Genomic DNA, 27,745 nt, shown 5'->3' with positions numbered 1-27,745 from the left:
TCTAAGGAGAGGTACTCCAAGTTCAGGGTCACACTTAGGGAGGACCACACAGCCACACACTCCACTTACTGATGAAGCAGGAGCAGCTGCACTAAGAATACCAACAGCCATAGGACCCTGAGGATGTCCCCTACTCACTGCGGAAGAAACAACTAGAAGTTAAAAGACCAAAAGAAAACTATTTTGGGGTCCTACAAGCTTGTGATCAGAAATCAGTTCCAGTATTTTCCAAACACAGGTATGGAAGAGGCAGCTATGTCAAACAGAGAGGTTCTCACAAAATCCAGAGAAACAGGACTTCATTAGGTTCATGGGTCCAAAACAAGAGGGAACATACAAGAATAGAGAATGCATTAAGACCCCAATATGGTCATACTGATGAGCTGGGATGCTAGAAAATAAAAAATGGGCACATTTAAAGATACCATGTGCAGCTCACAAGGCCTCCAACAAAACTAAAAATAGAACACAAAAGACAGGGAATCCAAGGGCCCTGGAAACTAATTCAAAGCATCTCTACTTGAGTAACAACAAATAAGAACCAGATAAGTAGAAACTTTCCCAATGGGATACCAGCTAAATTAATTCATTAATCATCGAGTCCTCCTTCAGTCAATCTTTTGTTGTTCAGAATCCCTGGCATCAGACTCATTCAGACAAATGGCCAAACTTTAGGGCAGACCTCCTGAAGGTTGCGGAACATAAACTGAAATAAATTACCTTTATCCTATAGTATGCCATTCAGAAGCTAGGAGCCAAGCAAAGAATGAATGGTACAAGGGCGCCTGGGTGTCAGTTAAGCGGCTGCCTTCAGCTCAGGTCATGATCCCAGGGTCCTGAGATCAAGCCCCACATTGGGCTCCCTGCTCAGGGGGAGCCTGCTTCTTCCTCTCCCTCTCCCTCTGCTTGCTGCTCTGCCTACTTATGAGCTCTGTCAAATAAAAAAATTTTTTAAATCTTTAAAAAAAAAAAAATGAATGGTACATAACGAATGAGGCAATGATCTCGGGGACATGCCCTGCAGACACAATTCTTCCCTTGGTGGGCAGTTCCAAGATCTAAACTTAGGGGAGACTACAAAAAGTAGTCTACAGGGGCGCCTGGGTGGCTCCTTGGGTTAAAGCCTCTGCCTTCGGCTCAGGTCATGATCCCAGGATTCTAGGATCGAGCCCCCCATCAGGCTCTCTGCTCAGCAGGGAGCCTGCTTCCTCCTCTCTCTCTCTCTCTGCCTGCCTCTCTGCCTACTTGTGACCTCTGTCTGCCAAATAAATAAATAAAATCTTAAAAAAAAAAAAAAAAGTAGTCTACAGAGACTACAAAAAGCCCTATGCTGCTACATGTCTAAGCAACAATCTCCAACACAGCTTTTTCTCAATGATAAGCTGATATTTATTTGGGCCTCTGGTTGCCTGATTCCCTTTACTTCTCTCCAGTGGCTCAGTCTGAATGGGGAAAGGAGTGTTCTTTTATTGGGCCCCTAAAAATACAAACACTGAGTCCTCACCATTTGAGTTACAAGCTCCAGAAGCACTTAATGAGAAGCTTTTTAAGAATTAGGAGTGCCTGGGTGGCTCAGTCAGCTAAGCAGGGGCCTTTGGCTCATGATCCCAAGATCCCAGGATCAAGCCCCACATCAGGCTCCCTGCTCAGTGGAGCGCCTGCTTCTCCCTCTCCTGACTGCTCTGCCTACTTGTGCTATTCTCTGTCAAATAAATAAAATCATTTTAAAAAAAAAGAAGAAGAAGAAGAAGAAGAAAAAAAAAAAGAATCAACTCCACAGGGGCGCATAGGTGGCTTAGTCAGTCAAGCATCTATCTTCTGTATAGTGTTGAATTCTGGTGTGATCAATCTTTTTATAAATGGCTTTCTAAACAGACTTTCCTCAACAAAAGAAAATATCAGGTTACCAAAATATTTGGTGTTTACTACCAAACCCAATCCAAAAGTTGTACTATTGAGGCCACTCCTGGTTCACATACACCCTATTTTGAAACTCTGCCCTCACCTTCAGATTCTACACAACGAGGTGATTGTACCCTGCCACATCTATTTGGACCAGGATAGGCAAACCACAGTTTCCCTCCTGGGAATCTAACTTGGGAGACACAGAGGCTGCATCGGTCATATGGTCGGGCATGGGCACTGGCATATGAGTTCTAACTGATTACGTGGCTTGCAAAGCCACCGTCATTTTGTTTACAGTCTGAGAATGAAGGTAAACAGAAAAGAAAACAGAAGAGGAAAAAAATAAAAAGAAAGGAAAAAAGAAGAGATATGCAGAACAGAAATGAGAGAATACACAACTCTGAGGCAAACCAAGACATACAGAGACAGACATACAGAGACAGACGCACATTAGGAATAGCCTCCTAGCAACAGAACCTTTCCTATGTGTTCGGGTTATACTCCCGAACACCTGCATCTCCTTGTATTAAACTACTCTGAAGCGATTTTGGTACTACAAAGCAGTAACTTCTAATAAAGCTAAAAGAAATGTAATGAGTTGACATTATGTATCTGACAAAGATCTCAAAGTAGAGAAACTACAACTAAAAGATTTACATAGGCCAACAAATATTGTGCATGTCTAAAAAATTCAAACTTGCATGCACTTAACTAGCCTGGTTATGATGATAAGGGCATTTACTTATTTCATAAATAAACAGCGGTCCAATTCACCCATATTATCATTTGTAAGACAGCAAATTAGGACCTATAATCAAATAAATGCCACTTATAACTTAAGTCCACATTCCAATTAATCTCATCTAATTAGAAGCAAATTAAATCCTGATATTCCCAACCTTACAAAAGTAAAAAACACACTTAAAAAAAAAACTCACTTAAAAAAAACACACATACACATTAAAAAAGTATTTATAGTTTACTAGTTAAATACAATACATATGACTAGAAATTGAAAAGTAAAACTCAAAACAAAACTACAAAAGTGATTTGACAATAAATTTGAAAATGTCAAATATATTCTTTTGCAAAAAAGAATTTGTACTCAACTCAATAAGAAAAAAAATGAATAAGCCATAGTAATTAAAGAAATTACTTGATAATAGAAACTAACCTAAGTGTGAATCAGTAGACCTGTGAGTGGACTGAGACTTACTAAGTTACTGAAGAGGCTGAAATTGCTGGTGACCCAGAAAAGTTGTTTTTGTTGTTTAATTGTTATTGTTTTTGTTGTTGTTTTTAATTTGTCTTGCAATTCCTTCATATATTATGTAACAAATTCAGAAAATAAAGTCAACACGGATTGTTGCTTCTAAGGTTGTAGGATAATTATGAAAATAAACACCAACAAAAATCAAAACTAAAAAAAAGTATTTACAAAACAGACAAATCCAATTTGAGAGACAGTCTGTTAAGTAACTGGTAAGAACTAAAGGAAATCAAATTTAACAAATAAAGGAAAGAATGACAATAACTCATTAAGAAAGAATGATTCATCAAATACAGAATCTCAAGAACGAGTCAAAAATTCTGTAGTTAAAATTAATAACTGAAATGAAAAGTTCACTACAAGAGCTCAACAGATTTAAAATTAAAGAGAATCAAGCAACTTGAATTTGAAGAACAGCAAGAAAAAAGAAGAAAGTGAGGAATGTCACGTATACTTGAGTTAAAAAGAAGAAGAAAAGAAAAAGATGAGGAAAGCCTCAGAGACTAACATCTTCAAAATTCCCAGAATAGGAGTAAAAGGAGTTCTCAGAAAGAGAAAGACAGAAAAGTAACAGCTGAAAATTTCCCAAACTAGGAAAATATTCATCTAAGATCCAGATGCTCAATAAACTCCAAACTGGATAAACACAAAGAGATCGTCAAACTTAGACACGTCAGAGTCAAACTGTTGAGAAAAATCTTGAAAGCAGGAAGACAAAACACCTTCTCACATGTAAGGGAGTAAGACAGTTACCAGTGAACTTCTCACTACAAACTTTGGAGACTGGAGATTAGAAGGCACTGAGATAACATAGCAAAACATAGATAACTCAGCAAAATTAACCTTCAAAAAGGAGCATGAAACAAATAATGAATCTGCTGCTAGCAGATCAAACTGATTAGAAATTAACTAAAGGAAGTCCTGCTGCTGAAAGTCATATGGTATTTCAAATTCATATAGAAGAAAGGTAGATGCAAAGGTAAATTTTAAAAAATCGTATTTGCCAATGCGGAAATATAAATCAAAACCACAATGAGATACTATCTTACATGACTTAGAAAGGTCAAAATCAACAAGACAGGAAACAACAAGGGTTGGAGAGGATGTGGAGAAAGGAGAACCCTCTTACATTGTTGGTGGGAATGCAAGTTGGTGCAGCCACTCTAGAAAACCGTATGGAGGTTCCTCCAGACATTAAAAACAGAGTTATCCTAAGACCCAGCAACTGCTCTACTGGGTATTTACCCCAAAGATACCGATGCAGTGAAAAAAAGGGCCACATGCACCCCAATGCTCATAGCAACAAGGTCCACAACAGCCAAACTGTGGAAGGAGCGGAGATGCCCTTCAACAGATGCATGGATAAAGAAGGATATTACTCAACCATCAGAAAGGATGAATACCCACCATCTGCACTGACACGGATGGAACTGGAGGGGATTATGCTGAGTGAAATAAATCAAGCAGAACACAATTATCATATGGTTTCACTCAGATGTGGAAATATGGAATAGAGCAGAGAACCACAGGGGAAAGGAGGGAAAACAGAATGGGAAGAAATCAGAGAGACTCTAGATTCCGGGAAACAGAGGGTTACAGAAGGGAGCAGGGAGGGAATTAGGTAACTGGGTGATGGGTATTAAGGAGGGCACACGTTATGATAAGCACTGGGTGATAGATACAATTAATGAATCTCAAGGTCCTAGAATCAAGACCCATGTTGGGCTCTCTGCTTGGCAGTGGATCTGCTTCTCCTTCTCCTTCTGTGATCTGTCTTGCTCACTCTCTCAAATAAATAGTATCTAAAAATAAATAAGTAAAATTAAAAATAAATTAAAAAAAGATAAAAGACTGTAAGGCTGGATAAAAAACCTGACCATATGCTATCTACAAAAGACAGTTTAAATTCCAAAACATAAAATGGTTTATAAGAATGAAAGGAACATGCAAACGGCAATCAAAAGAAAATTGGAACAGTTTTCTTGTTAAAAGACAAAGTATACTTTAGAGTAAAGAAAATTAAGAGGAACAAAGGGGGCATTTTCATGATAAAGTAGTTAACCTTTAGAAAATACAATTATAAACAAACATATACACACCTAACAACAGAATCCCAAAATACATGAAGCAAAAACTAACAAGAGAAATACACAATACAGTAACAGTAATTAACTACAATGACAATAAGTGATAGAACTAGACAAAAAACAAAGATACAAAACTGAACAACACTACCAACCATGTCAACTTAAATGGCATTTATAAAACTCACCAACAACCAAGAGTAAAATATACACAATTTTCAAGCACACTTGGAATCTTTTCCAAGATGGACCACATGGTAGCCCATAAAACAATGACTTTAAAAGGACTGAAATCATATGAAGTATGTTTTACTCCAAGGGAATTAAACTAGAAATCAACAGAATGAAATCTGGGAAATCTCCATTTGGAAATTAATCTATGACTTCTAAATAATCCACTGGTCAAAGAAATCACACACACAAAAAAAATAGGAAATATTTTGAACTCAATGAAAATAAAAACACAAATTATCAAAATCTATGGGATGCAGCTAAAGTAGTATTTAGAAAGAAATTTACATCTCTATTACATACCTGTATTACAAAAGAAGAAAGGTCTTAAATCAACAACCTATTCTCCCACCTTAAGAAACTAGGAAAAACAACAAACTAAATCCAAATCAACCAAGGGGGAGGAAATAAAGATCAGTACAGAAATCAATGGAATGCAAAATACGAAAATGGGAGGTAGGGGATCCACGAAGTCAAAAGTTATTAAAAAAAAAAAAATCAAGAATCAAGTTTAAAACAGAAGAAAGGAGGACAGGAAGAAAGGCAGAAAGGCAGAAAGAGGACAGAGATACGCAAATTACCAAAGTCAAAAATAAAAAGAGGGACACATCACTTCTAAACCTACAGAAATTTAAAGGACTACAAGGGAACACTATAAACAACTATATGCCAATAAATCAGACAACTCAGATGAAATGTTCAAATTCCTGGAAAAACACAAATTACCAAAACCAACTGAATAAGAAATAAAAATCAGAATAAGCCCGTAACAAGAAACAGAATTACGTAATAAAAACCGTTACACAAAGAGTGTCACTGAGATGTAGAAGAATTAGTCTGGACCACATGTGAGAAATCCGAATACCAGCCCTGGCCATAAGGAAAATGTTTTACAGGATTTTAAAAAAGTCATTTAATATCCTCTCTGTGTCTCCATTTTCTCATGTACACCATGAAAGAGACAGACTTCCATTCTACAAGTGTTGAGTCTAAGCAATTAAGAATTCCCTAAGGGGGTACGTGACTTAGGGCAAAACCAGATACTTCATCATGCTGAATTCCAAAAAAGCATTTGCAAGTCAATCACCAAGGGTATTCTAAAAAGACCCTTAATTCTTTTAAAAAGATTTTACATATTCATGAGAGAGAGCGAGCTAGCGAACACCAACAGGGTGGAGGAGCATAGGGAGAGGGAGAAGTAGACTCCCTGATGAGCAGGGAGCCTGATACAGGACTTGACCCCAGCACCCTGATTCTGAAGGAGACGCTTAACCAACTGAGCCACCCAGGCACCCCTTAAAAGCTCTTCAATAGGATATAAAGAACTGTCTGAAGAATAAAGTGAACACATCTCGGGATAGATAAGCATTTATAATGAGGTACCTGAAAACTGGTGTCTGGCCCTGCTATACATAAGCCTAGAAGAGGACAAGAATTTCAAGTTCTCAATTGGCAATGTGATCTTCTTAAATGTCAAACTGGTAAGAAAATTGGGAATATACTGCAGACCAGTAAGTTACAGAGGCATGGCAAGTTATACTACATTTAGATTTTAAGAATTCAAATAAAACTCTCAGGCTGACAGGACCCAGAGTACACAGAAACCTAAAGATCACCACTATTGCCTAAAAACTATACATCCTGCTATGTTAAGGTAACTAATGAGCCCTACAGAAAGTAGCCTATCATCAGAAAGAATATGGGGTTAAAAAGCCAAAAAACAGGGGTGCCTGGGTAGCTCAGGTGGTATCCAATTCTTCATTTAGGCTCAAGTCATTATCTCAAGGTCATGGAATCCAGCCCTGTGTCGGGCTCTGCACTCAGTGCAGTCTGCCTGTCCCCCTCCCCTGGCTTGTGCTCAACCCCATTCTGCTTATGCTCACTCGTGCTCCATCACTCTTGCCCGTTCTCTCAAATAAATAAAATCTTTAAAAAAAAAAAAAAGCCAAAAAACAAAATAGACTGCAGAAAAATTAGTTATCCTACCCTTGTACAGAAGCAGCCCCTAGGAAAGGCCCCAATATCCCCTGCCTCTTGGCATCCATACCCTTATATAATTCCTCCTTGTGAACATACACTGGACTTGCTTCTAACAGAGTATGACAAATATCAGGGTATGTCACTTCAGAGGTCAGTCACAAATACACTGTGGACTTCCATCTTGGGCCTCATCCCTTGCTCTGCCAGCTGCCATGCTTTGAGCTGTCCTACACAGACATGCCAGGCAAAGACTGAGGTGCTCAGTCCCTCAACCTGCAAGAAACCGAATCCTCCTCCAGTTGAGCCTTCAGATGAAACCGAAGCTCTCTCTGGCCAACAACTGAACTGCAATCTCCTGGAAGACCTTGATTCAGAGCCTCGCAGTTAAGCAATGCCCAGATTCCTGATCCACAGAGAACTATGACAGAAATGGCCTGGTTGTTTTGTTCAAACTGTTAAATTTTGCTACAGAGTGTAAGATAACTAACATAAGGCCCCCTAAAATTGGACAGACAGGAAAAAAGGGAGGCAATGGCTAAAGGGTCTGAGTTTCCCTTTGGGGTAATGAAACTGTTCTAAAATTGACTGTAATGACTGCTGCACAACTCGGTGAACATTCATAAAACCCTGAATTCTACACTTAAAGTGGGTGAACTGTATGGCATGAGAATTCTATCTCAAAGAAAACAACTAACATACCTTGTATATGAAATTACTTTTGAAATCTTGTAAGAACTTTTAATCATTTTGAAAGAAGTGTGAAAAGGTTCTTAGCAAAAATAACTCAACTGACTGAGAGAAGGATGGTGACTTCAGATAAAGACAGACTTCAGGGGCACCTGGGTGGCTCAGTGGGTTATGCCGCTGCCTTCGGCTCAAGTCATGATCTCGGGGTCCTGGGATAGAGTCCCGCATCGGGCTCTCTGCTCAGCAGGGAGCCTGCTTCCATCTCTCTCTCTCTCTGCCTGCCTCTCCACCTACTTGTGATCTCTCTCTATCAAATAAATAAATAAAAATCTTAAAAAAAAAAAAGACAGACTTCAAAGATCAGGCAAGAATAAGCAAAAAGAGACGGAAAAACTGGAAAACTACCTATGCTTGCAGGTGATATAACTAGATACCCAAATAAATAAATAAATAAATGGATACCCCCCCCCAAAAAAACTGAAGTGTAGTACTACAATAAGAGAATTTAGAAAAGAACTAGGACTATAAAATTGACAAACATCAATAACTGCCATAAACAAATAAAAAAGTAAAAATAAAAATGATAAAAAGTTATCCTTTCAAAGACCTTATTTACAATATTAACCAAAAAAAATAAAATACCTAGGCAAACCTATACAAAGAAAGCTTAAGGGGTGCCTAGGTAGCTCAGTGGGTTAAGGCCTCTGCCTTCAGCTCAGCTCTTGATCCCAGGGTCCTGGGATTTAGCCCTACACTGAGCTCTCTGCTCAGCAGGGAGCCTGTTTTCCCTTCTCTCTCTCTGCCTGCCTCTCTGCATACTTGTGATGTGTATATGTGTGTGTGTGTGTGTGTGTGTGTGTGTCAAATAAATAAATATCTTTAAAAAAAAAAAAAGAAGAAGAAGAAGAAGAAAGCTTAAAACTTCCCTGCAAGACTTAAAAACAGACCTGGAAGATGGAAAATGTCTCACTCTTGGATACAGAAACAACATTATGTTATCAGTTCTTCCTAACTTATAAAATTAGTATCATCCTAATAAAAATAGCAAGTTTTGTTTTTATCTAGAGCTATAAAAGTTAAAAATAACGTTCATAAAAATAAATAGAGGCCATGGGACCCAGGCAGAGGCTGAGGTTGTGTGCCAGAGAGTGAATCTGCTCCCCTCCCCCATGTGCTGCCACCATGCCAGAGAGCTGGGACAAGGACACATACCCCACCCCGAGATCCGGAGACCCTGCGCCGTATGCCTGTGCCCGCACCACAAATCTCACTGCCCAACCCCATAACCTATCTGACGAAGGCCTTCCACCTCCTCATGGACAGGCCAGTGAACCTAGCAAGAATTTATAGAGCAGTGGCATGAGAAGAACAGGTACCACTACTACCACCAGGAGTTCCGCGATGTGCCTGACATCACCGAGTCCCAGGAAAAGGATATCTTGTGCATGTTTGAAGCAAAAATGCAATAGAGAAGAGACCGTAAAGTTGATCAAGAAATTGTCAACATTACCCAATAAAGGCTGAAGGCCTGTCAGCAGAGGGAATGTGAGAGCTACAGGCAGAACTGTGCCAAGGAGCTGGCTCAGTTCACCCAGATGGCCAAGGCCTACCAAGACCACTACCACTATCATGGGGGGGGGGCATTATTCTGCCACAAAGTGCCTGGCAAAACAAAAGCAGTGGATGCTGGCTAAGAGAAAGGCAGCTAAAGAGACTACCACTGCCTAAAGCAGCTCCTTGAGTACCTTCACAAAACTAGTACTACTAAAAGGAAGAATAATCAGAAACCTGTTTCTGGTATCATCTTTGGTCCCCAACCTGGACCTGTTGACCTTACTAGTCCCATCTCCCTTTAAATCCAGCTACAACTAAGCTCATAAGAGAAATAAACGAAAAAACCTATTTAAAAAAAAAAGATAAATTCAAAAGAATAACCAGGAAAACTGGGGAGGGAGAGGGAACAGTATGTGAGGAACAGAAAATGAAAGTGCCCTACTAGACAGTAAAAGAGATTTAAAGCCTCTTGAAATTAAATGTTAGGATACCAATACATGAACAAATGACCAAAAGAATAAAACTCAGGAAGAGACTCAAGAATATATCGAGGGGCACCTGGGTGGCTCAGTGGGTTAAAGCCTCTGCCTTTGGCTCAGGTCATGATCTCAGGGTCCCAGGATCAAGCCCCACATCGGGCTCTCTGCACAGCAGGGAGCCTGTTTCCTCCTCTCTCTCTGCCTGCCTCTCTGCCTACTTGTGATCTGTCAAATAAATAAAATCTTTAAAAAAAAACAAAGAATATATTGAAATCTAATACATGATAAAACTGTTACCTCAAATCAGTATAAAATGGGAAGATGGACAGCCACTCAGAAAAAGAAAACTGAATCCATACTTCATATTATACTTTTTTTTAAGATTTTTTTTTTTAAGATTTTATTTATTTATCAGAGAGAAAGAGAAGGAGAGCGAGCGAGCACAGGCAGACAGAATGGCAGGCAGAAGCAGAGGGAGAAGCAGGCTCCCCGCCGAGCAAGGAGCCCGATGTGGGACTCGATCCCAGAATGCTGGGATCATGACCTGAGCCGAAGGCAGCTGCTTAACCAACTGAGCCACCCAGGCGTCCCTCATATTATACTTCTAAATAAAAGTCCAAATGGATCAGGGACTGAAATGTGAAATGAAACAATCAATGTAAATACTAAAAGAAAAAAGGAGTGAATACTTTCATACCCTGGCGTGGGAAAAAAACTACAGCTATTACTTGAATCTGAAAGAAAAAAGAGACTGATAAATTATACAAATTTTTTAAAGGCTGCATGGCAAACACCGTAAGTCAAAAAACAAAGGCAAATGTAGGAAGTTTAAAACATATCACAGGTGTGCCTGGGTGGCTCAGTCGTTAAGTGTCTGCCTTCAGCTCAGGTCATCATTCCAGGGTTCTGGGATCAAGCCCCCCATCAGGCTCCCTGCTCAGTGGGAAGCCTGCTTCTCCCTCTCCCACTCCCTCCACTCCACTGTTTGTGTTCCCTCTCTCACTGTCTCTCTCTGTCAAACAAAATCTTAAAAAAAAAAAAAAAAAAAAAAAACACAGATATAAGGCTAATATCTCTAATATACAATTATTAAAAATTAAAGGAAAATAAGATGAATACTCAATTTTTATAAAAGCAAAAGATACAGGGGCATCTGAGTGGCTCAGTCAGTTAAGCATCTAACTCTTGATTTCAGCTCAGGTCATGGTCTAAGGTTCTGTGCTGGATATGGAACCTGCTTAAGATTCTCTCTCTCTCTCTGCCTTTGCCCCTTCCCACCACCACACTCCCTCTTCAAAAGGAAAAAAAAAAAAAAAAAAAAAAAAGGCAAGGAGAGCCTGAATGGCTCAACTGGTTGGGCATCTGCCTTCAGCTCAGGTCACGGTCTTGGGATCCTAGGATCAAGCTCTCCATCAACATCCCTACTCAGCAGGGAGTCTGCTTCTCCCTCTCCCTCTGCCCCTGCCTCTGCCTCTCTACTCATGCTCTCTCTTTATCAAATAAATAAATAAAATCTTTAAAAAAAAAAAAAAGGAGCAGCAGCAGCAAACAACATGAACAGAAAAATTCACAAAAGGACTTAAACATATGGAAAGATACTTTGTCATTCGTAAGAAAATACGTGCTTAAATTATGTAAGAATCCAAAAAAAACAGTTCAAAAAGAAGCCAGTGTCCATCACCAGATGACCAGATAAGCAAAATATGGCATATACATACAATGGGCCATTTTAGCTTTAAAAAGAAATTCTGACACATGCTACAACATGGACAAACCTGGGTGACATTTTATCAAGTGAAATAAGCCAGTCACAAGAAGGCAAGCATAATGATTCCACTTACATGAGGTACCTACAACAGTTAAATTCATTGACAGAAAGCAGAATGGTGGTTGCCCAGGGCAGGTGGGCAGGGAATGGGGAGTTATTTAAAGGGTAGAGTTTCAGTCTGGGTTGGTGTAGTGCTTTTTGAGATGGATGGTGGTGAAAGCTACGTAACAATGAGAATGTCCTTGTGCCAGTGAACAATGGTTAAAACAGTAACTTTCATGCTGTGTTTATTTTACAATTTTTAAAGCTACAGAAAACAATGCTTACCTATCAAGACTAGCAAAAATCCAGTAATATGACAACATACTGTGTTAACAAAGATGAGAACAATAGGCACTCTTACACACTATGATGGGAATGCAGAGCTGACACCACTCCTACCAAGGGGAATTTGGAAATCTAGGAAAACCATTATGTACCCTTCGACCAGACAATCCTACTTCTAGGAATCTACTGTGAAAACAAATTCATAAATACAAAACAATATATGCATATAGTCATTAAATGTGACATTATTTGAAGTTGGGAAAACTTGGAAATCCATAAATCCCATAAATCCATCAGTAAGGGACTTTATGAATACAGAAAGATATACACATAATAAAGTAATACAGAGCCGTAAAAGACCTCTACATAATGATAAAAACAATCTTCAGGCTATAACATGAAAAAAGGAAGACACTAAACAACATATATAATAGGCTACCTTTTGTATATGGAGGAGAGGGGCAAGAATGAATATATGTAATTTTACTAAGAAATACTGGAAAGATAAACCCCAAACTATTTTTTTTTTAAACTACCAATAGATGGGGCACCTGGGTGGCTCAGTGGGTTGAGCCTCGGCTCAGGTCATGATCTTAGGGTCCTGGGATTGAGCCCCACCTGGGCTCTCTGCTCAGCAGGGAGCCTGCTTCCTCCCATCTCTCTGCCTGCCTCTCTGCCTACTTGTAATCTCTCTCTCTGTTAAATAAAGAAATTTAAAAATCTTAAAAAAAAAATTACCAATAGGGGAAGGAAGGAATGAAATACAAAGAAGGCAGCATTTTAAATGTACATCTTCAGCAAAAGTACTAATAGTAGGGCACATAGGTGGCTCAGGGGGTCAAGCATCGGACTCTTGATTTTGGCACAGGTCATGCTCTCAGGGTCATCAGAGCGAGGTCTGGCTCAGCACTGAGCATGGAGCCTGCTCAGGATTCTCTCCCTCCTTCTCCCTCTGCCCCTCCCAACTCATGCTGTCCCTCTCTCTAAAATTAATTAATTCATTCTTTTTTTTTTTTTTAAAGTACTACACAGAAACTTAAGGCTGAACCCAACAATCAATTAGTAGTAATACTGACATTATTATTATTTTTGAAAACATTTTATTTAACATTTTATTTATTAGAAAGAGAGAAAGAACAGAGGGGAAAAGAGGCAGAGGATGAGAGAGAAGCAGATTCCCCACTCAGCTCAGAGCCCAATATGGGACTCAATCCCAGGACCCCAAGATCACAACCTGAGCCCAAGGCAGACTACTTAACTGAATGGGCCACCCAGGTACTGCTGAAATTCTTTTAATACATACAGTAAGCCAATACAAATATGTTAATACTTTAGAAATCAAGATCTTCAATGAGAAAAGGAGATAAAGTATAAAATCCAGTGAGTAAAATAAAAATCCACAATGTTAAATTTGAACCAGAAACTATATAACTGATTTTTTTCCCTCCCAAAAAGTGTTTGCTAGCTCTGTCCCCCGCTGAAAATATATTCTAGGGGCACCTGAGTGGCTCAGTCAGTTAAGTATCTGCCTTCAGTTCAGGTCATGATCCTGGAATGCACACACTGAGCCCCAAATCGGGGATGGAGCCCCACATCAGGCCTTCTGCTCAACGGGGATCTGCTCCTCCCTCTGCCCCTCCCATGCTTGTGCTTGCTCTTTCTCTAATAAATAAAAATCTTTAAAAAAAAAAAAAAAGAAAAGAAAAAGAAAAAAAAAACATGTTTTCTGTGCACTAAAAAGTCCTAGAACCAATCACAACTCATTAACACTGAGTATACCTAGTAACCAGTCTACTTCCCACAAATAAAAATTAGCATTCGCTAAAGGAATGATGGATTCTAGGTCTGAAATAAGGCATCAATAAGAGAAGCCTGGGACAGTAGTTGGGTGTTGACAGAAAGCAAGTTATCAAAGGTCAATAGGTCATATCAAAAGAACAGTGAAGCCAAAAGAAATTCCCACAGGCCAAAGGTGGAACAATCTGAACATCAAAAATATCAATATAAGTGACAGAAACAAAAGAATATATTTAAAAAGAAAAACACAAGCCATAATTTGAAAACAAAACAAAACAAAACAAAAAACCCACACCTCACAGGAAGTAATACTAACCTCCTTTATCTGAAACCTGGCCTTAAAAAGAAAATTAAGTATTTACCCTGTCTGTTAAGTGCATTTTAAAAAAAAACAGGATTACAAAGGAAACCAAATCATTGACAGTTATGAAAATATTAAAAGTAAACAAATTTGTGATGTGTGCTTTATTAGCACATTAAACAAATTCTGGTGGCAAGTCGCATAACTACTATAATTCCAATGTAGTGATCAGCACACAATGATGTGAGGTGTCTACAACAGCTGTCTTGTGATATGAAAATTCTCTAGTTTCTGATACCAAACTCAGACACTGCTAACACTGCTAACACTTTAGGTTGTTGCCTGTCTACATTCATAACTGAAGCAGAGGTTAACTTTCAGTTATAGGTCCTTACAAAAGGTCCTTTTCCCCAGAGTTCTAAGAGGAATGTTTACAGTAATACAGGCCAACCTAAAGAAACAAGAAATATCTCAAACAACCTAACCTTATACCTGAAAGGACTAGAAAAAGAACAAGGCCCAAAGTTTGAAGAAAGGAAAGAAATTCTAAAAGATCAGAGCAGAAACAAAATAAAGACTAAATATAAAAAAGATCAATGAAACTAAGAGCTGGTTCTCTGAAAAAAATAAAACTGATAAACCTTTAGACAGACTAATCAAGAAAAAAAGGACTTGAATCAAATCAAAAATGAAAAAGAAGTTACAGAACACCACAGAAATACAAAGGATTATAAAAGACTACTACAAAGAATCACATGCCAACAAATTTGGCAATCTACAAAAAATAGATAAATTCCTAGGAATACAGAAGAAAGAGAAAATTGAACAGACTGATTACTAGTAATGAAATTCAATCACTCATCAAAAAACTCCCCACAAATAAAGTCCAGGACCATGTGGCTTCATCAGTGAATTCTACAAAATAGTAAAAGAGGGGTGGGTGCCTGGCTGATTCTGTCAGTGGAGCATGCACCTCTTTAACTCTGCATCATGAGGTCAAGCCCCATGTTGGACACAGAGATTACTTTAAAAAAATAAAAATAAAAATAAAATAAAAAAGAATTAATACCTATTCTTGCCCAATTATTTCAAAACTAGAAGAGGAATGCGAGTTTCCAAATTCATTCTCTGAGGCCATCATTACCCTGACACCAAAACCAGATAAAGACACTACCAAAAACAAAACAGAAAACACTACAGGCCACTATCTCTAATGAATACAGACATAAAAACCCTCAACAAAATATGAGCAAACTGAACCCAACAATATATTCTAAAATAATCACCACAATAAACTGGGCTTTATTCCTGGGATGCGAACATGGTTCAATATTCATGATACAACACCACATTATCAAGTATAAAAACAACCACAGTATCATCTGAACAGATGCAGAAAAAGCATTTAACAAAGTATAAAATCCACTCACAATAAAAACCCTCAACAAAGTAGGTTTAGAAAAAACATACCTCAAATTAATAAAAGTCACAAATGACAAACCCACACACGACTAATATCATACTCAAAGGTGAAAAGCCAAAAACCTTTCCTTTAAGATTAGGAACAAGACAAGGATGTCTGCTCTTGCCATTTTTACTCAAAACAGTGCTGGAAGCCCCAGCCACAGCAATCAGACAAGAAAAATAAAATAAAATAAAATAAAAGGCATTCAAACTGGTAAGAGAAAAGTAAAACTGTCACTATTTGCAGATGACATGATACTATAAAAATCTCATCTAAAATCCTAAAAACCCTCCCAAAAAACTGCTAGAACATGAAATGAACTTGGTAAAGCTTCAGGATACAAAAACATACATAAAAATCTGCTGTTTCTATCCACTAATAACAAGCTATCAGAAAGACAAAGTAAGAAAATAGTCTCACTAACAATTCCAAAAAGAATAAAAATACCTAGCAATAAATCTCACCAAAGGAATGCCTGGGTGGCTCAGCCAGTTAAACCACTGCCTTCGGCTCTGGTAGTGATCCCAGGGTCCTAGGATCAAGTCCCCTATCAGGCTCCTTGCTGGGCATGGAGCCTGCTTCTCTCTCTGCCTCTGCCTGCCACTCTGCCTGCTTGTGCATGCGTGTTATCTCTCTCTCTTTCTCTTTCTCTCTCTGTCTCTGTCTGTCTGTCTCTCTCTCTGACAAATAAATAAATAAATAAAAATCTTTTAAATACATACATACATACATAAATCTATCTCACCAAGAATGGAAAGACCTGTATGCTGAAAACTAGAAGACACTAATGAAAGAAACTGAAGACACAAATAAATGGGAAGATATATCATGCTAAAGGATTGGAAAATTAGTATTATTAAAATACCCACACCACACAAAGAGCTACAGATTTAATGCAATCCTTATGAAAATACCAACAGTATTTTTCACGGAACTAAACAAACAAAAAATCCTAAAAGTCATATCAAACTACAAAAAGACTAGAACCAAAGCAATCTTGAGAAAAAAGAAGGAAGATGAAGGTATCACAATCCCAGATTTCAAACTATACTACAAAGCTATAATAATCACAACAGTATGATACTGGCACATGAATCAATGGAAGAGGACTGAGAGTGAGCCCAGAAATAAACCCACGACTTTAAGGTCAATCTCACTGCATCTCTGTCAAATAAATAAATAAAAGCTTAAAAAAAAAAAAAAAAGGAAAGAAAGAATGTACCATAGGAAAAACACAGTCTCTTCAATAAATGGGTGTGGGAAAACTAGACATTACATACACAAGAATGAAACTGGACCACTTTCTTACACCATACACAAAAATGAACTCAAAACAGATTAAAGATATAAATGTAAATCTTGAAACCATAAAACTCCTAAAGAAAATATAGTAAACTCATAGGCGGCAGCCTTAACATTTTTCTGGATATGTCTACTGAGGCAAGGGGGGAAAAAAGCAAACAAAAGGGACTAGACTAAACTAAAAAAGCTTTTGCACAGCGAAGGAAACCATCATCACAAGGAAAGGCAATCTGCTGAATGGAAGATACTCAGAAATCATGTATCTGATAAGGGGTTAATATCCAAAATATAGAAAGAACTCAAAACAACATCAAAATAATAACCATAATCTGCTTAAAAACAGGCAAAGGGCCTGAACATTTTTTAAAAGAAGACATACAGATGGCAAACAGATACATGAAAAGGTGTTCAACTTCAGTAATCACCAGGATCATCCAAATCAAAACCATGAGAAATTACATCACATCAGTCAGACTGGCTAGTGTCAAAAAGACAAGATATAACAAATACTTGACAAGGATATGGAGAGAAATGAACCCTCATATGCTGTTGTTGGAAATGTAAACTCGTTACAGCCACTCTTAAAAACAGTATGGAGGTTCCTCAAAAAACTAAAAATCAAATTATCATACAATTCAGTAATTCCACTTCTGGAATTTTACCTAAAAATAAGGAAAACACTAATTTGAAAAGATATATGCATCCCTATGTTTACTGCAGCATTATTTACAACAGCCAGGATATGGAAGCAATCTAAGTGTCCAACGGCAGAAAGATGATAAAGAGATGGCATATATACACAATATTATTCACTCACAGAAAAGAATAAAATCTTGCCCTTCACAAAATGAATGGGCCTAGAAGGTATGCTAAGTGAAATAAGTCAAAGACAAATACTGTATTTGAGTGGAATCTGTAAAACAAACCAACAAGAACAACAGAAAACAGAAAATGACTCATAAGGAACAAACTGGTGGTTGTCAGAGGGGAGGAGGGTGTGGGATGGATGAATAGCAATTAAGAAGTACAAACTTCCCACTGTAGATAAGTAACTCACAAGAATGAAAAAGATAGCATAGGGTACATAGTAACACTGCAATAACCTTGTATTATGACAAATGACAGATACACTTACTGTGGTAAGCATTTTGTATGTAAGTGTTGACTCACTACATTATACACCTGAAAGTAATATATGTCAACTCTTGTTTCAATTTTTTTATTTTTAAAGAAATTCTTTTTTTCCCCATTCAAGTGTCTTATCCTGAATTCTACCATTGACTCCAGGATAAGAATCCCACTCCCTAAGAACTTGGGATACCGGACTCAAACCCCAAAAACCTCTGTTAGAACCCAATCCTAGTAATAAATTCAATCTACCTCCAATTCTTCCTTAATATGGGGGGACTCCAATCCCAAGCCTCCCTCCTTTCCTCACATCAGCCCCCTCCATTTTTACCCTCACCTCCAGTAAGCACACAATCGTTTACTGAGCACTCACATGCCAAATATTATTCTAAATACTAAACATGCAGTAACTCATTTACACCTCCATAATAACCTTCTGAGGTACTATTATTATTCCCAATTCAAAAATAGGGAAAACAAGCCAAGAATACACCACTTCAACTACACCCTTGCTAATTTCCTAAGTACATTTTCTATTTTTCTTCCACTGCATTTGCCTAGCAAAACTCAACCCAGACAATGCAACTGTCCACTGTCTCCTTTTCTGTGCTTCTGAACTCCTAGTGGGGGAAAAATACCTTGCAATCTCCATACAACTTAAACTAAGTCATGAATGATACCTGGAAAATCCTTCTATAAGCTTCCCTCATCAAAGCTCTGACCATTCCCTATGGCCGCTGTTTCAAAATTCCGTTCTCCTCAAATCTCTTATGTTTACATTTATGCTTCCATTTTATGAAGCAGATGACTTCATAAGAGGTAAATGCCATCTGATAGGAATGGCCTCAACTTCTAGCAATGAACCAAACCAATAAACTCAACTCTGTCCATCCTCATTCTTTTGTCTGGTTACAACAGAAAAACTGCCTAAGGCTCACACATTACACACGCTCCGCCATCTCAAGAAGTACCTTTCCTCAGGGCCCTTGGGTGGCTCAGTAGTTAAGTGGCTGCCTTTGGCTCAGGTCAGGATACCAGGATCCTGGGATAGTCTCACATCAGACTCCCTGCTCTACAGGGAGCCTGCTTCTCCCTCTCCTGCTCCCCCTGCTTGTGTTCCCTCTCCCGCTGTGTTTCTCCGTCAAATAAATAAAATTAAAAAAAAAAAAAAAAAAGTACCTCTCCTCACAATTCCAGTCTTTCTAAAGTATCTTAAACCTCTTGCCTTCCTATTGATATGCAAACATTCTCCAGACTGCCTGCTAGGAAGGCGTGGACCAGTCCTGCCCTATATCCTCCCCATTCACCACAAACTACAGGTGACCCCAGGTGCCTGGGTGGCTCAGTCCCTTAAACGCCTGCCTTCCACTCAGGTCACAGTCCCAGATGGGATAGAGCCCCACAGGCCCCGAGTCAGGCTCTCTGCTCAGTGGGAGCCTGCTTCTCCCTCTCCGTCTACCACCCCCATGCTCGCTCACTCCCCTTCCCTCTCTCTCAAATAAACAAACAAAACAAAACTACAGTTGACCTTTGAATAACATGAGTTTGAACTACACAGGTCCACTTATCTGCAGATTTTTTCCAGTACAGTACAGCACTGCAAATGTATTTCCTCTTCCTCAGGATTTTAGTAACATTTTCTCCCTAAGATTTTATTTATTTATTTGAGAGCAAACGAGGGCACAGTGGGGATGGGGCAAAGGGAGAGGGAGCAGCAGACTCCCTACAAAGCACAATGCGAGGCTCAATGCCAGGACTCTGAGATCACGACCTGAGCCAAAGGCAGACACTTACCAGAAGAGCCACCCAGGTGTTCCTTTTCTCTAATTTAAAGAATACAGCATATAATCAATATACACAATTGTGATAATAGACCTTACATTATCAGTAAGGCCTTCAGTCAACAGCAGGCTATTAGTTGTTAAGCTCTAGGGAAGTCAAAAGCTATACATGAATTTTCTAACGCACAGGGCAAGGGTTGGTGTTGGTGCCCCAATATCCACACTGTTCAAGGGTCAACTGTTAAGTCAAAAAATAACTCTCCATCACTTCCCTTTCACTCTCAAACCATGCAATCTGATACAATTCCCAATGAGCCTTCTCTTAAATATCTGCCCTGAAACGTCTGATGCTGCGGACCCTGCCCCTCCTCCCCGGGGCTTCCACACCACCACTCTGCTGTGCTGCTCAGCAGCTGCTGCTCAGGCTTCTCCCATCCACTCCCCAGGTATAATGCACAGTGATCTCATCCTGTATACACACTTTTTTTTTTTTTTTTTTTAAGATTTTTAAGTAATCTCTATATCCAACATGGGGCTTGAACTCACAACCCAAATATCAAGAGTTGCATGCTTCACCAACTGGGCAGGCCAGGCACCCCTTGTCTTATTTAGACACCTTTCCTAAGACAGCTGAGTCACTCTCACTTGTCTAAAAATTGTTTTCAGGGCCACCAGGGTGGCTCAGTCAGTCAAGCATCTGCCTTTGGCTCAAGTCATGATCTCAGTGTCCTGGGATCAAGCCCCTTGGGCTCCCTGCTCTGAGCCCCCATGCTTGTGTGCCCGCTCTCTGTCAAATAAATAAATATTTTAAAAATAGGTAACTAAATAAAAACTTAAAAAAATAAAAATTGTTTTCAAATAGAAGTATACAAGTGAAAATTAAAGTCCCCATCCTCCCCTTCCATTCCCACCCAGTCCTTCAACTGCAACTTCTATTAACATTTCAAACATATCCTCCCCAAATCCTTTTTTTCCTCAATACGCACATAGTCATGGTCTGCCATATACCAAGTGCCTACTATATGCTAAAACTGGGCTAAGCATTTAGTCTAACGTCTAACCCTTAGAAGACTTTATAAAGTACGCATTACTGTTCCATTTTCACAAGATAGTGAAACGGAGGCTCATGGGAATTACAGAACCTACCACAGTCGCTGATGGCAAAGCACAAGTGAAACTGGTCTCTCTAGCTCCAAAACCCTGGCTCTATTCTTCTTGCCTTCCAAGACCTATTTGTTTAGTGGGTAATCTAGGTGTGCTTCACTTGAGCCCCATGAAAGTGAAAGAAAATATTAGCGTAATCCCTTCCCTCCCCCTCCAAGTTTCAGTTACCCATGTTCAACCACCTTCCAGAAGCAGATAATCCTTCTCACTTTACCGTCAGATCAACAGTAGTCTAATGCTACGTCACAATGTCCCTACTCATCTCCCTCACTTCATCTCATCATGTAGGCCTTTTATCATCTCATCATCAAAAGAAAGGGTGAGTACAGTACAGTTAGACATTTTGAGAAAGAGAAAGACCACATTCACATAACTTTCACTACAGGATACTGTTTTAACTGCTTAATTATTAGCTGTTAATCTCTTACTGTGCTTCATTTATGAATTAAACTTTACCATAAATATGCATGTACAGGAAAACACACACACACACACACACACACACACACAGGGTTAGGTTTTATTCAGGGTTTCAGGCCTCCACTGAGGGTCTTGGAACATTACCCTGTGTTTAACGGAGGACTATTGTACTCAATTTTCTTTCCACACTTGCCACTGATCACTTCAATCCGAACACACAAAACTAAGTGTGAGGACAAACTGACTTCCTCTCAAAAAAAAAAAAAAAAAAGAATTTTTTTTTAAGCAGATCCTTCGCAAAATGTACACTCATTTGACCAGTGAAGTTTTAAAAAATGTATTTAACAGCAGATTATTAAGAAAAACCTAACTATAAAATAAACACAACACAAGAACAATTCAGTTTGCAAAGTTTGTTTCCACATATATAAATTACCTCAGAATAACCTAGGAAAATACTATCATTTTACATTTGAAAAATCTGAAGTTCAGCTGGCTGGCTCAGTTGGTGGAGCAGGCAACTCTTGATCTCAGTGTAGTAGGTCCAAGACCCACGCTGGGTATAGATTAAAGATAAAATGTTTTTAAAAGAAATAAAAGAAAAATCTGAAGTTTAGAGGAAAAATATACCCACGTTCACACTGCGGAACCTGCACACATCTAACTAAAGCCCAGTGCTGGGACCCTACAGTGCTTTCACCACTACATCACACTGGCAGTATTCTAAATTGAGGACATTGTGAAAAGTATATACAGTAATGAAAGCATGTTAAGCTTTCTACCAAGTCACCATAAAACATCTGTTTATTAGATATTGGTTTGTGTGTGATTTTCTAGTAGTAAATCAATCTCATCTGGGAGACAGAGACACAAAGCTACATACAAAAAAAACGTAATTTTTAATTCTTAAAACGGGAAAATATAATTTGAATTCAATAAACATCTACTGAGTGCCAAAACATTGCTAAGCAGAGGTTAAGATAAGACAGAAGGCACAGCATGGAAATAATATTATAATTTAATATGAATACTAATATGAATGAAACAGCAACCTTTCATTCCTTTACTCCAAAAATATGTTGCTATGAACTGAACTGTATACCCCAAAAATTCATATTTTGAAGCCCTAGCCCCCATGTGATGTTACTGAAGATGGGGTCTTTGACAGATAGTTAAGTTTAGATTTAGTCATGAGTGTGGGGCCCTCATCAGAAGAGATACCACAGATTTTGCTGTGCCTCTCTGCCATGTGAGGACATTGAGAGAGGAATCTCACCAGAATCCAATCAAATCTTCAGACTTCCTGCCTCCAGAACTGTGAGAAAACTTGTTGAAACCAATTCTCAGGGCACGTGGGCGGCTCAGTCAGTGAAGCGTCTGCCTTCGGCTCAGATCATGATCACAGGGTCCTAGGATCAAGCCCCACTTGGGCTCCCTGCTCAGTGGGGAGTCTGCTTCTCCCTCTGCTCTGCCCCCTTAAGCTCAAGCATGTATTATTTTCTACATCTTTTTCCACAAGGAGCACAGACTTGTACAAGAAAATAATCAGAATAGTATTACTATCCTAATAGTTCCTTAAACCAATTATCTTCTTTCCTCTGAGCTTTAATGGTAATTAAATCCTATTACTTCAATAAAAGTTATCTTTCTGATCAAGACTGTGCTCTCAGTATCGAAGACCCAGGCACCAAATACCACAAATTTTAATAACCTCAAACCCATTAGCAATATTCCTGTCTCCGGCTTCTCCATCTACCGATTCTTTCTTCACTTAAAGGAACCGCCTTTTTTTTTTTTTTTTTAAGATTTTATTTATTTATTTGTCAGGGATAGAGGGAGAGAGAGCGAGCGAGCACAGGCAGACAGAGAGGCAGGCAGAGGCAGAGGGAGTAGCAGGATCCCTGCCGAGCAAGGAGCCCGATGCGGGACCCGATCCCAGGACACTGGCATCATGACGTGAGCCGAAGGCAGCTGCTTAACCAACTGAGCCACCCAGGCGTCCCAAGGAACCGCCTTTGTTAAAATTCAGTTTACAGCATTACTTTTATCTTTAAAACCTCCAACTGCCGCCAGTATCATTTCAACTTACGTTTAAAGGTCACACTGTACTAATTACTTTTTGTTTTCCCTATTCCACACAAACTACTCCTTGTAACTTCTCATTATTAGACAACAGATTTTCTTCTTTAGCTGTGTAAAGTAACATCATTTTTAGAAAGTTTTAGACTTTCCCAAATAATTATTTTCATATATACCCTGTCAACATTCTATACCCTGTTTAGAATGCTACTTTCCCATCAAGTGACAAGCTACATCTCATTCAATATTCTGCTCAAAAGTGTTCCCTACCATTTCCAACATTCTTCTCTGGGCACACCCCCTCAACTGAAGGTCTCCTTAAGGTCTTCTTGACCCCACTCCCCACAGCACTCAGCATTCCCACACTCTACACCGGCGGTAAGGGAATCACTTTTCCTTTCCTCATTAAAATCTGGACAACAGCCCACAGGAGGAACTCCTCCCTTCAAAGGAATTGTCTTACTAGCTACTAAGACTATAACGTGTTTTTCACCATAGGAATAAGAAAAGGCTGCCACTGTTGCACAAACCAAGCAAAAGAATCACCCAAAATGTGATCTAGGAAATCCAGAGGTTAGAAAAGAGTCACTTCACACAATAAACAGTGAAAGAAACCACATAAAAAAACAAACTCTAGACCTTCAATTCAATGCAATTCTACTGAAGGTTAAGTAAACTTTCTAGTAACAAAGTTTATAATCACATCTACAAAGCTACAGGGAAAATAAAGCCATGATGAGGAAGGGTAATGTGCACTCACTGGAGGAGATGGATGGATGGAGGAAACGGAGACCTAAGAGCTGAGGGAACACAATTCCCAAAGGAGGAGAATATACTGAACTGGGGAAGGGGGTTAATTTTAAGAAGCCCCTCCCGCTCCCCCTGTAACAGAAAGGAGTGACAGATAAAGGTAGATGGGGGAAGAGAGGTAAAGGAAGACTCTTTATATACACTCCGAGCAAGGAAGGAGTAAAACAAGAGACTTTAAGGGAGTGGTGAACATTTTAAACAGTCACTGGGGAGAATCAATCTAGGGCAGAATAAGTGAGGACCAGAAGTAAGGCAGTCACATTGAAAATGGGAGAGGAGAAGACAAATTCAAAGAATGCAGACTGAGTTACCTACTGGATGTGGACAGTGAAAGAGAAGGCTATGGAGTGTGACCTAAGCAACTGTGCGGCTGGAGGAGAACGGACTATGACATGGAGTATAGAAACAATCTTAGGGGAAAGATGCAGCTCCAAATCTCCATTTCCAGAAACCTAGATTTGCAACTGCCTACTGAAGTACTAAGGTAAACACACATAAGTATAAATAATTGGATACTGGATCTCTCTTTCTGAATTTCCTTTTTCTTTTTTCTTCCTGAATTTCCTAAACACCTTCCCAACCCAGGACAAATCAGCAGACAGTTTATATAAAGACAAGTCAACAGACTTTAGGATACTGTCCAAATCAGACTTCTGAGCTCCTTTCAAGGGCTCTAAACTTTTAGGCAGATCGATGGGTTTTTTAACCCATTTTCAAAAACTTACAGCTTGAACAAAGCTGAAGGATTCACAATTACTGTTTTCAAAACTTACTACAAAGCTACAATAACCAAAACAATGTGCTACTATCATAAGGACATACACACCCATGGACTACAATAGGGCCCAGAAATAAATCCTTGCGTCTATGGTCCTGGGATTTTTGACAAGCACCCCACATTCAATGGAGAAAGGACAATCTTGTCAGCAAATGCTGCTGACATAACTGGGTATCCATATGCAAAAGAATGAAGTTAGACCCTTACTTTATACCATACACAAAAACTAACTCAAAATGATCAAAGACCTAAACAAGAGAGTTAAAACTATAGAGCTAATGGAAGGAAACAGCAGAGAAGCTTCAAGACATTAAATTTTGAAATGACTTCTTGGATATTCCACCAAAAGCATAGGCAACAAAAGAAAAAAAAAATAAAGCAGACTTAATCAAAGTTAAAAACTTGTGGATCGGGCACCTGGGTGGCTCAGTGGGTTAAGCCGCTGCCTTCAGCTCAGGTCATGATCTCAGGGTCCTGGGATCAAGTCCCACGTCGGGCTCTCTGCTCAGCAGGGAGCCTGCTTCCTCCTCTCTCTCTCTCTCTCTCTCTGCCTGCCTCAATGCCTATTTGTGATCTCTCTCTGTCAAATAAATAAAATCTTTAAAAAAACAAAAACAAAAACAAAAAAACTTGTAGATCAAAGGACACTACCAACATAGTAAAAAGAAATATACATAATAGAAAATATCTGCAAATCATGTATTTACTAAGGGATTAATACCCAGAATATATAAAGAACCTCTAAATCTCAAAAACAAAACAAACGGATTTTAAAAAACAGGCAAAAGGGGGCACCTGGGTGGCTCAGTCAGTTAGACATCTGCCTTTGGCAGGGGTCATGATCCCAGCATCCTGGAATTGAGCCCTGAGCTGGGCTCCCTGCTCAGCAGGAAGTCTGCTTCTCCCACTTCCTCTGCTGCTCCCCTGGTTGTGCTCTCTCCCTCTCCCCCTCATTCTCTGTCAAAAAAATAAAATCTTTAAAAAATAAAAGCAAAAAATAAAAACAGGCAAAAGACTTGAATGGGGGGGACCTGGGTGGCTCAGTGGGTTAAGCATCTGCCTTCAGCTCAGGTCATGGTCTCAGGGTCCTTGAATCAAGCCCCGCATCGGGCTCTCTGCTCAGAGGGGAGCCTCCTTCCCCCTCTCCCTCTGCCTGCCTCCCTGCCTACTTATGATCTCTGTCTGTCAAATAAATAAATAAAAATTTAAAAAAGAAAAAAAAAGCCTGGATGGCTCAGTGGGTTAAAGCCTCTGCTTTCAGCTCAGGTCATGATCCCAGGGTCCTGGGATCAAGCCCCCTATCGGGCTCTCTGCTCAGCGGGGAGCCTGCTTCCCTTCCTCTCTGCCTGCTTCTCTGCCTACTTGTGATCTCTGTCTGTCAAATAAATAAATAAAAATATTAAAAAAAAAAAAAAAGACTTGAATAGGTATTTCTCCAAAGATGACATACAAATGTCCAGTAAGCACATAAAAAGATGTTCAACATCACCAATCATTAGAGAAATACAAATCAAAACCATTTAACACCTGTTACAATGACTATCATCCAAAACAAACAAACAAACAACAAATGTTGGCCAGGACCTGCAGAAATTACAATCCTTGTGCACTGCTGCTGGCAATGTTAACTGGCCCAACCACTGTTGAAAACAATATGGTAGTTCTTCAAAAAATTAAACACAGAGGGCGCCTGGGTGGCTCAGTGGGTTGAGCCACTGCCTTCGGCTCCGGTCGTGATCTCAGGGTCCTGGGATCGAGTCCCTCATCGGGCTCTCTGCTCAGCAGGGAGCCTGCTTCCTTCTCTCTCTGCCTGCCTCTCCATCTACTTGTGATTTCTCTCTGTCAAATAAATAAATAAAATCTTTAAAAAAAAAATTAAACACAGAATTACCAGATGTGCTAGCAATTCCTCTTCTAAGGTATACAGCCAAAAGAACTGAAGCAGGGACTCTAAAGAGATATTTGTACAACAATGTTCAAAGCAAACTTAAAATAGCTAAAAAGCAGAACAACCAAAATGCCCATGGCCAAATGAATGGATAAACAAATGCAGTACATATAAATAACGGAATAAGATTAGCCATAGAAAGGAATAAAATTTTCAATACACACTATATGAACAAACTGTGAAAATATTACGCTAAGTGAAACAGACACAGGACAAACACATGACTTCCCTTGTACATGGTACCCAGGATAGTCAAATTCAGAGATAAAAGAAGTAAAATACAGATCTTCCTCAACTTACATACAATAAACCCCAAGTTGAAAATATAATTGTAAGCTAAAAATGCATTTAATACACCTAAACTTATCGAACACCTAAACTTACCCAGAACACTTAAAATTAGCCTTTAATTGGGCAAAACTACTAACACAAGGCCCATTTTATAATAAAGTATCCAGTATATCATGTAATTTATTGAAAACTGTTC

General features: G+C 39.1%; 1 protein-coding gene and 1 pseudogene across 1 annotated transcript in view; one reads left to right on the top strand and one right to left on the bottom strand.

Annotated features, from left to right (window-relative positions):
• GOLPH3 (golgi phosphoprotein 3) overlaps positions 1-27,745 on the bottom strand; it is a 61,947-nt gene that overhangs the window by 20,897 nt on the left and 13,305 nt on the right. The gene's annotated exons all lie outside the window — the stretch shown is intronic.
• LOC122895669 lies at positions 9,023-9,904 on the top strand (annotated as a pseudogene).

Source organism: Neovison vison, chromosome 1 (assembly GCF_020171115.1).
Source record: "Neovison vison isolate M4711 chromosome 1, ASM_NN_V1, whole genome shotgun sequence".
In the NCBI taxonomy this organism is placed as follows: domain Eukaryota; kingdom Metazoa; phylum Chordata; class Mammalia; order Carnivora; family Mustelidae; genus Neogale; species Neogale vison.
This window is presented reverse-complemented; position numbering and strand designations above follow the sequence as displayed.